Source organism: Crotalus tigris, unplaced genomic scaffold (assembly GCF_016545835.1).
Source record: "Crotalus tigris isolate CLP2741 ecotype Arizona unplaced genomic scaffold, ASM1654583v1 scf7180000024470.1849372, whole genome shotgun sequence".
In the NCBI taxonomy this organism is placed as follows: Eukaryota; Metazoa; Chordata; class Lepidosauria; order Squamata; family Viperidae; genus Crotalus; species Crotalus tigris.
The window spans coordinates 518,328-531,658 of NW_024100641.1; positions in this window are offsets into that span (position 1 = coordinate 518,328).

Here is a 13,331-nt window from a genome sequence, read left to right on the forward strand (position 1 = left end):
GTACACCCAACTGTTTGGTTCAGTTCCATCTCTAATCCCCACCACCACCACTTGGTTCAGGAGACACAGGCCCAGGATACTGGGGCATGAACTGATGTGACAGTGGAAATAAATCATTGCACACAGGGCATTGTATAATGCAGAGACAGGAAAAAGTATTCCAAATATTCTCCATTCCGTATATATACAGACAAGGAACCGCTTGGCAAAAACAGTCTGAAACAAAGGATGCAAGGAAAAATAACTGTAACCACCAAAGACAATGTCTTCACACAACACTCTAGGTCATTAGACTGCTCATTATGGTTTGTTGAATGGCCGAGTTCACAAAACATACTAAATGCCATGCTCCGCTCCCATGAAGGCTCTTTCATTCTTTATGTTCATTTTTAATAGATTTTTTACATTAAAATAGAATAACAGAGTTGGAAGGGACCTTGGAGAGCATCTAGTCCAACCCCCTGCTCAGGCAGGAAACCCTATACCATTTCAGATAAATAGCTGTCCAGTCTTTTCTTAAAAACTTCCAGTGTTGGAGCATTCACCACTTCTGGAGGCAGGTTGTTCCACTGGTTAATTGTTCTCACTATCAGGAAGTTTCTCCTTAGTTCTAGGTTGCTTCTCTCCTTGATTAGTTTCCATCTGTTGCTTCTTGTCCTGCCTTCAGGTGCTTTGGAGAATAGCTTGACTCCCTCTTCTTTGTGGCAACCCCTGAGATATTGGAACACTGCTATCATGTCACTCCTCATTCTTCTCTTCATTAAACTAGACATACCCAATTCCAGCTACCGTTCCTTATATGCTTTAGCCTCCAGTCCCCTAATAACAAAAATAACAAAAAGGAACTACATTGACAAGCCAAATACCAGTCAGAAGCATAATTATGAGGTCCAAGACTACTTCTGAACCCTACATGTACAGGTAGTCCTTGATTAACAACCATTCATTTAGTGGCCATTTGAAATTATAGTGGCACTAAAAAAAGTGGCTTATAACTGTTTTTCACACTTCATACTGTTACAGCATCCCTACAACAAGCCTAACCCTAACCCTAACTTTTAAGGTAAGCTAAACGTTTCCAGAGTAACTGGGTTGTTCCCCAGAAAACATAAAATAATTGTCTCTACACCCTTTAACTATGCTCTCTTTTGTAGAACAAGTGGCTAAGCACATATGTTAAAGCAAACCAAATCAACCAAGTTGGCTCAGAACAAAAAAAAAAGTGCAATGATTAAGTTGGGTTCAAAGCTTACAGATTTCAAGTATTGAAATCTTGATTTCAAGAGCATTGAGAATTCAATGGATTTCAAGAGTACTGAGCTGAGTATTCAAGCGTTCTGAAATCAGTGGGGCAAATTGACTCTACATGAATTTGACTGATCCTGGTCTGTCTTCCTGTGGTCTCCTTTGATCCACTTCTTCCTCTTGCCAGGCTTTGAATTTTGTCCTTTCAAAGAAACCCCTTGACCCCTTTCAATTCTGTGGAAAGGAAGTGGTGACAATCCCTTCCTATAACATTCAGGCTTCTCAAAGTGAAGAGATCCATACTAAAGTTATTCTTTGTTGCAGGATGTATGCATTTCCTTTGTCACCAGGTCCTCCCTGATAATTGGATCTCCATCTGGGAGCTTGGACAAACAAGTCCCTGTGGCACAGCAACTCTCATTGACTGGTAGGGGTAGTATCCTCTTGGAAGCTCTCCAAAGCTCTTATCCTTGGAGATAAAGAGTCTAAAAACAGAGGGATGGTGGCAATTTCTAAAATAACCTGGGCAGGGGCTGCCTGGATTGTGGAAGAAGAGTGGGAGATTACAGTGAAGTGCTATCAGTTTAGAATATTTATCTGTGCATTCTCATTTCATATGCTCAATAACAACTGGACTTTTATATGCTCAGTAACAAGACTTTATGTAAAAGCCACTCAAAAGAAAAGAAGGGAGGAAGGGAAGAAGAAAGAGATAGCAGGTAGAATTTGAAAGTGTCTCTTCAGGACTTTTCAGTCCCCAGACCAAAATCCTTAAGGGATAACAGAAAAGTAGAAAAGTAGATTACTGTTATTCATTCAAGATTCTTTATTGTGCACCTTCTTTGCTAGCGGTGCATTTTGGATTAACAGATAATGTTTTGTTCTCGTGATAAGCGATAGAAATTGGAATTGCTACGCCAGGGGTAGGCAACCTTGGCTCTTTCATGACTCGTGGACTTCAACTCCCAGAATTCCTGAACCAGGCACGCTGAGGGGAAAGGGAGAGGTTTCCAAGCTGAGCCATTCTGGCTCAGGAATTCTGGCAGTTGAAGTCCACGAGTCATGAAGGGGCCAAAGTTTCCCTCATGCTGGCTCAGGAATTCTGGGAGTTGAAGTCCACGAGTCATAAAAGAGCCAAGGTTGCCTACCCCTGTGCTAGTCCATCTTCTTGGCCCTTCAGTGTTACAGATCCTCTTTATATCCAGCAGAGCAAGGTTGTGTAAGTTTTGTCACCAAGGTTTGTGTGGTGTCTCGAGGTCTGCAATGTAAAAGGGGATGAGGAGGTCAGGGCCCATTTGGGAAGACAAGTTTGAAAGGATGAAACTGTGCCCAAAGTCAGGCTTAAGACACTCATCTGATCCCTTAACACATCCTCAAATACCCACCAAACCACCAAATCATCAATTATTTGATATCACTCTCTTGGGAAAAGTTGGGAAGGATGTTGGCAGATTATCCCTTGGAATTGATTTAAGGGGTAAATCTGATCAGCCTCTTTCTTGAAATCATTTGTAATACATTCCAGCAGAAAATCTGTCTTGTCTTCTGCACTTAACTCATTCATTTCTTATCACAACATTTTCTGCCAGTTTTAGAGAAATGCCATGTCTTGTCCTTTGGCTACTTTCACAACTCTTTTGTTCACTTTTTTTCCTTGGTTATTTTTATTTACTTGTCATAGACCAGTTTGATAGTCTCTGTTTTTTTTTTTTACAAGCAGAGAATTTTTGAGCTTCTTGTATGATTTTTAAACATTTTATTTTATTCATCGTTCCTTGTGAAACATTTTGTTTTTGATGGTTCGTTTCTTTTCTTCATCCTTGTAAACAGTTCCAGAACAAAATAGTCCGATAACATTAAGGAATAAACCTGTACCAATGTGGAATTGTTAACAAGGAATTGTCCGTGTAGCATACCAAAACTTTTTTCTTTTGAAATAAACAGCAAAGCATCACCACCTATTGGCCAAAATGAAAATGTGGAAATGCTATTTAATTATAAAATATGCTTATAAAATCAGGCAAGATAGGGTAGTGAGCTTTTAAGTGTTTCTATTTGTTTTCCTTTAAGTGCTGCATAATTAAAACAATTTCGTGATGTGTTCTTATGCTTCAGCTCTCATTAGCTGGCTTCATCGCAATGTCCTTAAGCCATGCCTAATGGCATTGTGGTAGTCTTGTCTAAGTACACATACTGTATACAGACATCCACTTTTGTCCTATTGTCATCTCTGCTCAAACAAACTTGAACATTTTTTGAAGGACAGTCTGTAAACTCTCAGACACAATTAACCACCAGGAAATGAATGCATTTGCATATCTTAGTATAATAAAATTCCTTGACCATATTATTATTATAGGGAAGCAGGGGAGTTTTGCCCAGTCATCTGTTGTCTCTAATACAGAGTAACAGAGGGACCTTGGAGGTCTTCTAGTCTAACCATCTACCAAGCAGGAGACCCTGTACTATTTCAGACAAATGGTTGTCCAATTTCTTCTTAAAAACCTCCAGTGATGGAGCATCCACAACCTCTGAAGGCAAACTGTTCCCACTGATTATTGTTCTCACTGTCAGGAAATGTCTCCTTAGTTCTAGATTGGATCTCTCTTTGATAAGATTCCACCCGTTATTTCTTGTTTTGCCTAAGGTTGACCCCCTCTACTTTGTGACAGCCTCCCAAATATTGGAAGACATTGAACATGAACATGCATATTAGACATGCACATTGGACATGCTATCATGTCACCCCCAGTTCTTCTCTTTATTAGCCTAGACATACCCAGTTCCTGCAACAGTTCATCATATGTTTTAGCCTACTACTACTACTACTAGTAGTAGTAGTAGTACTAATTATTTATAATAATAATCTCTAGACCAGGGGTCTTCAAACTTGGCCCTTTTATGATTTGTGGACTTCAACTCCCAGAATTCCTCAGCCAGCATGCCTGGTTGAGGAATTCTGGGAGTTGAAGTCCACAAGTCATAAAAGGGCCAAGTTTGAAGACCTCTACTTTAGACTGAAGACACTCTTGAAGTAGAGTTTCTACCCTCCATACAATGTTCGCTGAACAGCCCATGAGACATTATAGTAGTGGGCTGATTAGAATCTAAAATCTGAACTTTCTGGCTCATATTATCCAACTGTTAAAGACTGTTGAACTGAATTGTGAAAGTTGAAGGCCACAGTTCTTCAGGCTGCTAAGATTGAGAAATACTGCTCTAGAGACAGTTAACTGTGGAATGATTGGAATGCAAGGGGAGAACTGGATGATTGTGATTCCGGCTATAGGGAGAAAAGTTGTAACCACTACAAGCCTCTAATGATTTTTCTTTCAAAGCAAGCTCGGTTTAGGAGATAATTTCTCCTGGAATTCCTTGCTACTCAAGAAGTAACAAATAGTTTATTCTTATAAATGGGAAGAAAATCTGGGATGACCATACAGGTAGCCCTGATAACTATTTGTTTAGTGACCATTTGAAGTTGCAACAATGCTGCTGTATAACTTGCAACCTTGAACTTTTGATGGTCATAGCATCCCTGCAAGCACGTATTCAAAATCTGAGCACTTGGCAACCAGCGTGCATTTTCAATGGTTGCAGCATCCTGAGATTACATAATTGCCATTTGTGACCTTCTCAAGGATTTTCAGCAACCAAAGTCAATAGTGAAAGCCAGATTTGCTTAATAACCCTGTGATTCATTTAATGAACCATGGCAAAAAGATCACAAAATTGGGCCCAATTCACTTAATAACCACTACAAAGAGAGGAAGATTAACTTTACTCCCATGTCTTGTTCTTTACTTAGTAAAATTAGAATCCTGAACAACATGCCAAGTATGTATGGCTTGATTTGCCATGCCTAAAAGCCGCTAAACTAAAGAATTGCTTGAAGAACACAAGGAAATTCACCCAGGAGCCTAAGAAAGAACGACACTATATAACCAGCATTCTATTAGTGCTCTGTCTACCGGGCTTAAGATAAGTAACTAATGAAAACAAAAGGCCTAGTATTCTTTCCAGATTGAACAGTTGAAGGAGGAAGTTTTGCAATAATACTCTTGTTTCATAAGTTAGGCTCATGTGATTTTTTTTACATTTAGGTTTCCTTCCTGAATTGCTAATTGGAAAAAAATCACGCATCTTTATTAAGGAGGTAGACTATCTCAGCCACTGCAAGTTTTCACAATAGTTCGAGGAAAACCAGACTTTGTATGGGAGACAAAGGCAGCTAGTGTTTTCTCTCTCTTCAAAGACACTTGAACAAGGTGGTTGAGGGGAAGTGGAGTTAATGTACTGCAGGGAAAGCCCTGGACTGGGGGAAGGACACTGGGTTTCTGCAGGCTGTGAGTGAGGTGGAGCTGCTAGAATAACATTGCATTTGATGAGGCAAGGGTGTCACTGGAATGTCTTTATCCGTGTATTTCAAATTCTGCATCTTGCAAAGTAAATTTTCTACAGAATGAAGGTACATCATGAGGTCAGTGAAGGAATCAAAAAGGTACAAATACATCTGGCTGTTTAAAGATTTTATCTGTTTTACTCAAGGATGTCAGAATTCAATTGCACCACTTTTTACAACATCGTTGAGGCTGGATAATACAATATTCTGAACTAAGGTGGACAGCAGGTCTATTCATAGAATGGAATGGAATGGAATGGAATGGAATAGAATAGAATAGAATAGAATAGAATAGAACAGAACAGAACAGAACAGAACAGAACAGAACAGAACAGAACAGAACAGAATAGAATAGAATAGAATAGAATAGAATAGAATAGAATAGAATAGAATAGAATAGAATAGAGCTGGAAGGGACCTTGGAGGTCTTCTAGTCCAGCCCACTGCTCAAGCAGGAGAACCTGTACCATCTCAAACAGGTGAATGTATAGTCTCTTCTTAAAAATCTCCAGCAATTTCTGGGGGTAAGCTGTTCCACTGGTTGATTGTCCTCACTGTCAGGAAGTTTCTCCTTAATTCCAGGTTGCTTCTCTCCTTGGTCAGTTTCCAAGCATTGTTTTTCGTCTTTCCCTCTGGTGCTTTGGTGAACAACTGCCCCCCTCTGCCTTATGGCAGCCCCTCAAATATTGGAATACTGCTATTATGTCTTCCCTATTTCTTCTTTTTTTTAGACTAGCCAAACCCAAGTCCTGTAGCTGTTTTTTGTATGTTTTGGTCTCCAGGCCTTTGATCATCTTAGTTGCTCTTCTCTGAATTTTTTCCAAACTTTCAACATCTTTTTTTGTGATATAATGACCAAAATTGGCTGCAATATTCCAGGTGTGGTCTTACTAGAGTTTTATAAAGCGGTTCTAATACTTTGTGTGATCTTTTTTCTATGCCCATCTTAAATTGAAATAAAACCTGAAATGTATTTGTTCACTATGCTTTAATCTTCCACCATACCTGTTCCTAATAGAAGTCTTTAACATTCCCTAGTATATATTTCTAAGAAACCATCTGTTTGGAACATGTCCAAATTTACATAGATACTCCATCAAATTTGAAGCCTCTCAGTATTTATGCCATTGGCAGATATAATATTATTCCGAAATGAAGAATCAAGATTTGGGAGATTTACAAACTCAACCAATCAAAGCTTTTCATACCAGAACAGGAGGTACCTTCAACTTGGGCTAATTGAAAGATGTTAGTACAGCCAGGTTCAAATAAATAACTGCTGCCCCTTTAATTCTTGGCCTCTGTCCAGGGTCCTGAAATGTGCAGACTTTCAGAAATCCTGATGCTGATTGATTACCCTCTCCTTGCTCCAGTCCTTGACTTACCAGCTATGGGCACTGTTTTATTATGAAAATATGCACGTTTAACCTTAACCAAGAAGGTTAAAGCTATTGACTAACTCCACCCTTGATAACATAATTCCAATTTGGCGCCCTCCACTTCTGTTTATCTGGAATATAGTTGGGCTGTCTTCTGATGAGATGGAATTTACAAACCAGGATTAAATCATGGCATCGACTCACCAGAAAGACTCACAAAGGCTACTATGTTTTAGATTTGACTATCCCTGTAAGACTGTTAGAATGACAGAATTATTCTTAAAATGGAAGGAGGGAGGAAGAGAAGTTTCTGGCAGGGTGTTTTTTTTGGGATAGAAAAAAATTATGGATAAACCACCTTTAGCAATTTGATGGCTTGCCACATGAGGGAGCAGCAGCAGCAGCTTCTGAAGGATACCAAACCAAAATCTTGGTATTAAAAAGAAACTACTAAAAATACCATTCAAATGAAATCAGACCCACAATCTTTATGAAAAAGGAGGATAGAAATGATAAACCCCTACAAATTAGTTAAATTCCAACTGAGTACAGGTATTACACGTGATCCTGCTGCTAGTAATTCAACATTGGGCTGTAGTGGTGCTACAACTTACTTTAGAAACCCTAGTATCTGAAGGTCTGAACATACTTGTTTTCTGGTGTGTGTTTTTTAACCATCTCTCAACATAGAGATATATGCGCAGTACAGAGAGGTGGGTGGGATAAGCAGAGGTTAAAATGATTGTTCTTCCTTTCTTTTCCTTGTCCCATCTGGGTTCCTTTTCTCTGCCATCTCTGTTCTTTTGTTTTGGTGTTTTTGTATTATTCCTTGGGTTTAATATTTTTAACAATTGTAAACCACCTTGAGTCATTGAAAAGAATAGGAGAGAGATGGATTCTTGCTATGAAAAAAAAAAACCTAACCCTTTGAATTAGTTACAATTCCAAGTGAGTACAAACATTACATCTGCTACTAGTAGCTCAACATTGGGCTGCAGCAACGCTACAACTTGACATATTTTATTTGTGTCTTTGAAATAAGCTATTAGCAGAGCCTATCCCTGGCATGGGTTCCCAAGTTCAACCCAATGGGTCACCAAGCAGGACGAGATTTTTGTTTCCAATTCTCAAGGATTACCATAGGTTGGAAGATCCCTGAACCTTTCAGGGGTGTGAGGAATTCATATTCACCATGCTGCTGAAATGTATTGCCTATCAAAATCAAGAAATAGGCTTAAATCTCAGTTCTGCCATTATAGATGAGGCCCCATCCATTTGGAGGAATTGTGCCAGCCCCTGAGATTTTCAGACTCCCCCCTCCACTGAAAAAGAAAGCCCTAGCCCCCAAAAGTTTACTTACTACTGATTTTGCCCCTATAAATTTTGATATACCAGTGCTGTAAATTATTGGTTGTGATTGCATATCACAACCAGTCACTCAGCCATTATCCAAAGGGAATTACTAACCCTATATGCCAAGAATACCTGACTATGGATAACTTAGTCAGAGAAGGAAAAGCTATTTTTGACATGTTCTCCAATATAAATCCTGAGCTGGTGGATACAGAAAAAAATAAAACAGATGCATGCAAATAAATTAATTAACCGACTGGAGTACAGTCAAAAGCAATGATGCTACCCTTTCTGATAAATTTAGTTGAACAAATTCCCAGGTGCCTTTTGGGAAGAATACAAGACCAATAATCATCAAAATATCAATATATTTTCCAATTGCAACTAAGGGTGATTTATTCCTTTGATTGTATATGCCACTTGTTCATCTTCCTCTTCACTTCTTGTAGCCTAAGGCCAGCTGAGTCACACCAACATAACAGTTCTCTTGAGTTACAAATGCCAATTTGTGACCATTCTTTTTTTTTTTCAGCCACAAAAATGCCAAGGACACAGTGGGGCACACACAAATGGTACAGACCACACCAGATTCAAAGCTTGAAGGAAGAACTTTTGACCATTTGCACATTCAGTTCATCGGTTGAGAATTTTTCTTCTCTTCTCCTCCTGAAGATTCATGGTGTCAAATAGTGGAAGAGTGATAAAGGATGAGGAAGAGGAAGAGGAAGGAAAGGGGAGGGGGGAAAGGAGCATGCTGATGAGGTACGGGAAATCCCAAAGAATGTTTATTCAGATGTCAACTCAGTGATTGTGTTCATATTTCACAATAAGTGACATTGTAGCTGTTTGTTTTTGGCTCTGCATGTTGTATAAACTAACCATTGTGGTTTTTAAACTATAGCTGATCAAATAAGATGCCAATCACACATTATTCAATAAAACATTAGTTTAAAAATGGTTTAGCATGAGATTCAAGCAGAAGAGATCCCTTAGCTTCAATGAATCTCTTCCACCAGCATATAATAGAGCTTGAAGCACTAGATTTATAATGGGGAATCTCCTCACCCATCACATCTTGCAAACATTGATCCTATTTCTCGACCTTTACTGACACCCCTAAACTCCTTAACTGATAGTTAAGTTGGAGAAAAGGATGGGGTTGGGATTCAAAGCTGTTTGGAAGTTCCATTGATCCATTCTACGAGTCCACCAAGCTACATGGTGGCTTGATTCTGTCTCAATAGGTTATGCCCTCTCTTCCAGTGTGATTTGAAAGCAGTTCATTTATGGTTTTAAGATAAGGTGTGAACTCAACCAATTGTGATTTATCCAATACATATCAGTTAAAGAAACCATGATTTAGCATCATGCATGGAGCCCATCGCTTCTCACCAGAACAGTGTGTCCCAACCTGTTGAGTATCTAATTAGCAGGTTAACCTTACACTGTGTTTTCTTCTCCTTGATGTTATCTAAATGCAGTACAGGGGAAAGACCATATGGCAGGTGTGATTCTTCCATGCCTTTCCCTGTCACCTCAACAGGTGAACAGTTCACACCAATGCAAGGTCACCCCGCACTAAAGGCTTCTGTTTCATATCTCCATGGAGGAGGAAAGGAGAAAAAGATGCAGCTGTAAAATCTCACACCATTTAGTTTCACAATTGTTTCTGAAAGCCACCCAAGAAGGAAATCTCTGGGTTAATAATATTCACTATTTGCTTTTTATCAAAAAAGCAAAGAGTAAATTCATATTTCATGTCAAGGAGCAGCAGTAAATGAAGAAAAGAAACTATTGACTTGACAAACTACTAACAGGTCTCCTTGGGAGATTACATTGACTTTGTAGGAACTGGAAAGAAGAAAAGAAGTCCACGGAGAACATGTTATGATTCATCCTTTGGCACGTTCCTCAACGGTGCTAATACAAAACCTGCAGATCTCTTTCCAGTTTTGTATCAGATTTAATTTTCTACCCATATCTCTTCTGATTTCTGAATGCACATTGTTCTATTCCTATTGCCCAGATTCTTCCAGGACATGAAAGACTGTTTGCCATATCCATTTCCTTACCTAACATTCCCTAAAAGAGATCTTGACTCAAGACCTGGCCTAAAATTGGATTCATTTTGAAAGCACTCATTTTAATGGACGTTCAGACTGTGTTTTTTTTTTAACATCAATGAATTGAAATCCTCAGGTTATTAATTTCTATATTATTGCATTATTCTGTGCCATTTCTGTCTGTGCCACACCTGAGATTGGATATTTAAGAATATCAGAACAACCCTGGGGTATTAAGTCCAACAGAAGCCAATCAGATGCTATGAACCTATTATCTTTTCTTGGACAGAGGAGTGAAAATAACATTCTCAACCAGGAACAGTTTGGCTGTACAGTTGCTACAGTTAACTGCAGGATCCGATAACATGGAACAGAGCAGTGGATCATTTTTTAAAAAATAAAGAGAGCAAAGGAGAGAAGTGACTTCACCATTTTGCTGGTATGCTCTGACTGACAATGCAGCTTGCAAGCCCGTGACTCTGGCACTGAATTTTTGATTATTGATTGGCAATACTGATTTGGATTTTTAGGTAGATTTTCTCCTTTCCTCTCCCCCCCCTCCTTTATCAGTGGGCATTTTTATTTTATTTTATTTGCATCTTCTCATCAATTCAGAGCCCTTGGAATGGAAGGGTAGTCCTTGACTCATGACCACAACTGAGCCCAAAATTTCTGTTGCTAAGTGAAACTTTTGTTACGTGACTTTTGACTTTATGAGCTTTCTTTCCACAGCTGTTAAGTGAATCATTCCAGCTGTTAAGTTAGTAACATGGTTGTTAAGTGAAGGTAGCTTCCCCGTTGACTTTGCTTGTCAGAAGGTCACCAAAGGTGATCACGTGACCCCCAGGACACTTCAACTATCTTAAATTTGAACCCGGTTGTCAAGTGTCCGAATTTTGACCACATTCACTATGGAGATGTTGCATCGGTCATAAGTGGGAAAAGTGGTCATAAGTCTTTTTTTTCAGTTTAACTTTGAAATGGTTCTAACTTTCAACAGTCACTAAATGAACTGTTGTAAGTTGAGGACTACTTTGTAAATAAGTCAAGATTGCTTATGAACAAGCTCAAAAAAGCCTTTGAGACGTTTCCCTTCTTACACCATTAAAAAAAAACTTGTTGATTGAGTCCTACTGTTTGCTTCCTCTTTTTCACCAACTAGCAATATGCCCTTATTCCAGGAGAGCTACTTTTTTTTTCTTCCAAATATTTGAAGAGGTGTTTTCTGAAAATCCAAGTATGTAATAATGTAATAACAACATTGACAGGACAATCTCTGGCCACATGTTTGATGGTCCAATCCGTATCATCTAAAAATAACATGATCATAACAACCACGATCATACGATTTATGCCTCAAAGAAGCCCTTATGTGCGTGTCTCAGAAAGGGATTAAAGGAACAAAGATTTCAAAAGCCGCAGGACAGGAAATAAATGGTACATTAACTTTGGCAGGCAAGAACAATGAACTCTATTATGATGAGATGAAATTAAAAGGATTAAGAGAGCAGCATCAACAGCCAAGTGACAAATCAAGTGTAGCCCCCATGACTTAAGTGAGAAAAAAAAATGTAGAAAACCCATGAGTTTTCTAAAAAAAAAAAAACCAAAAACTTTGCTTCTACAGTTTCTTTCAAGGGAGAAGAAAAATTATGAGACATTAGGTCTTGAGGAGTATTGACTGATTGATTCACCGTATGCCCTGCGAGTGATCCATCTGCTATTTAAAAAGGAGACCTCCATCTCCCTCCGGGTAGGTATACTGTAAATAGGAGTGTCCAACCTATTTATAGTATACCTACCCAGTATAGAAGTATTAATGTAAGAGAAAATTAATCTTATTGTATATAATACAGATAGGGAAATTTGGAGAGAGGAGTTGCTCGGACATTATCCCTGAATTGTATCTGAAGAGGGATAAGAGGGGAGAAAGGAGAGGAGAGAGAGAAAAGTAAAGGAGGGGAGAAGGAAGTAGGAAGGTTGGAGGAGAAGAGGAGAAGTGGGGAGAAAGGGGAGGAGAGTGGTGAAGGAAAGAGAAGAGGAGAGGAAGAAGAGGGAAGTAGGGAAGAGAAGAAAGGGAGAAAGAAGGTAGAGAAGAAGGAGTGTGGATACAGTTACGGGGAAATGGGCGAGCAACACCAAAAGTCATGTGTATGTATTTATTTCATTTTATTAAAAGTATCTTATATATGAATGTAAAAAGAATGTTATGTTAACATCTGATAAATATCACAGTATACTGTATGTATGGGGAAGAGTTTGGAAAAATAAAAAAAATATTTTAAAAAAAGGAGTGTCCAACCTTGGCAACTTTAAGACTTACGGACCTCAACTCCCAGAATTCCCCAGCCAACCATGCTGGCTGGGGAATTCTGGGAATTGAGGTTTATAAGTTTTGTTGACAACTGGTTGGGCACTTTTCTTGACAACTGGTTTATAATTTCCTTCCTGCTCCCCCCCCCCATTTTCTAATGTTATCCACAGCCTTAGAATCTCCTTAGAGTCTCCCATCCAATCCATTCCAAAGTCCACTCTGCTTAGTTTTTCCAGATCAGCTGCTAAGTGTTACCATCTAAATTGGTTAGGCTGAAAAATACATATCAGCATGCTTTCAAGAATTAAGTCTTTTCTTCATTTCTCTCTCACTTTCTGCCTTTTTAGAATTTCCCTCCTGACTCAACCGGTCTGGTTTCTGAACCCTGGTTTCTTCAACCACACTTCCCTCCATAGGCCACAAGGGCTGAATTCACACAAATGTGAAACCAAATGATCACACTGGGCTCTGTGGGAAGCTAGATATTGTAAAAGAAACTAAAAACACAACCCGCTCCCTGAAAAAAGCAGCCAACCTCAGCTGGAATTGGTTTTATTCAACCTTCAAGATGGTTT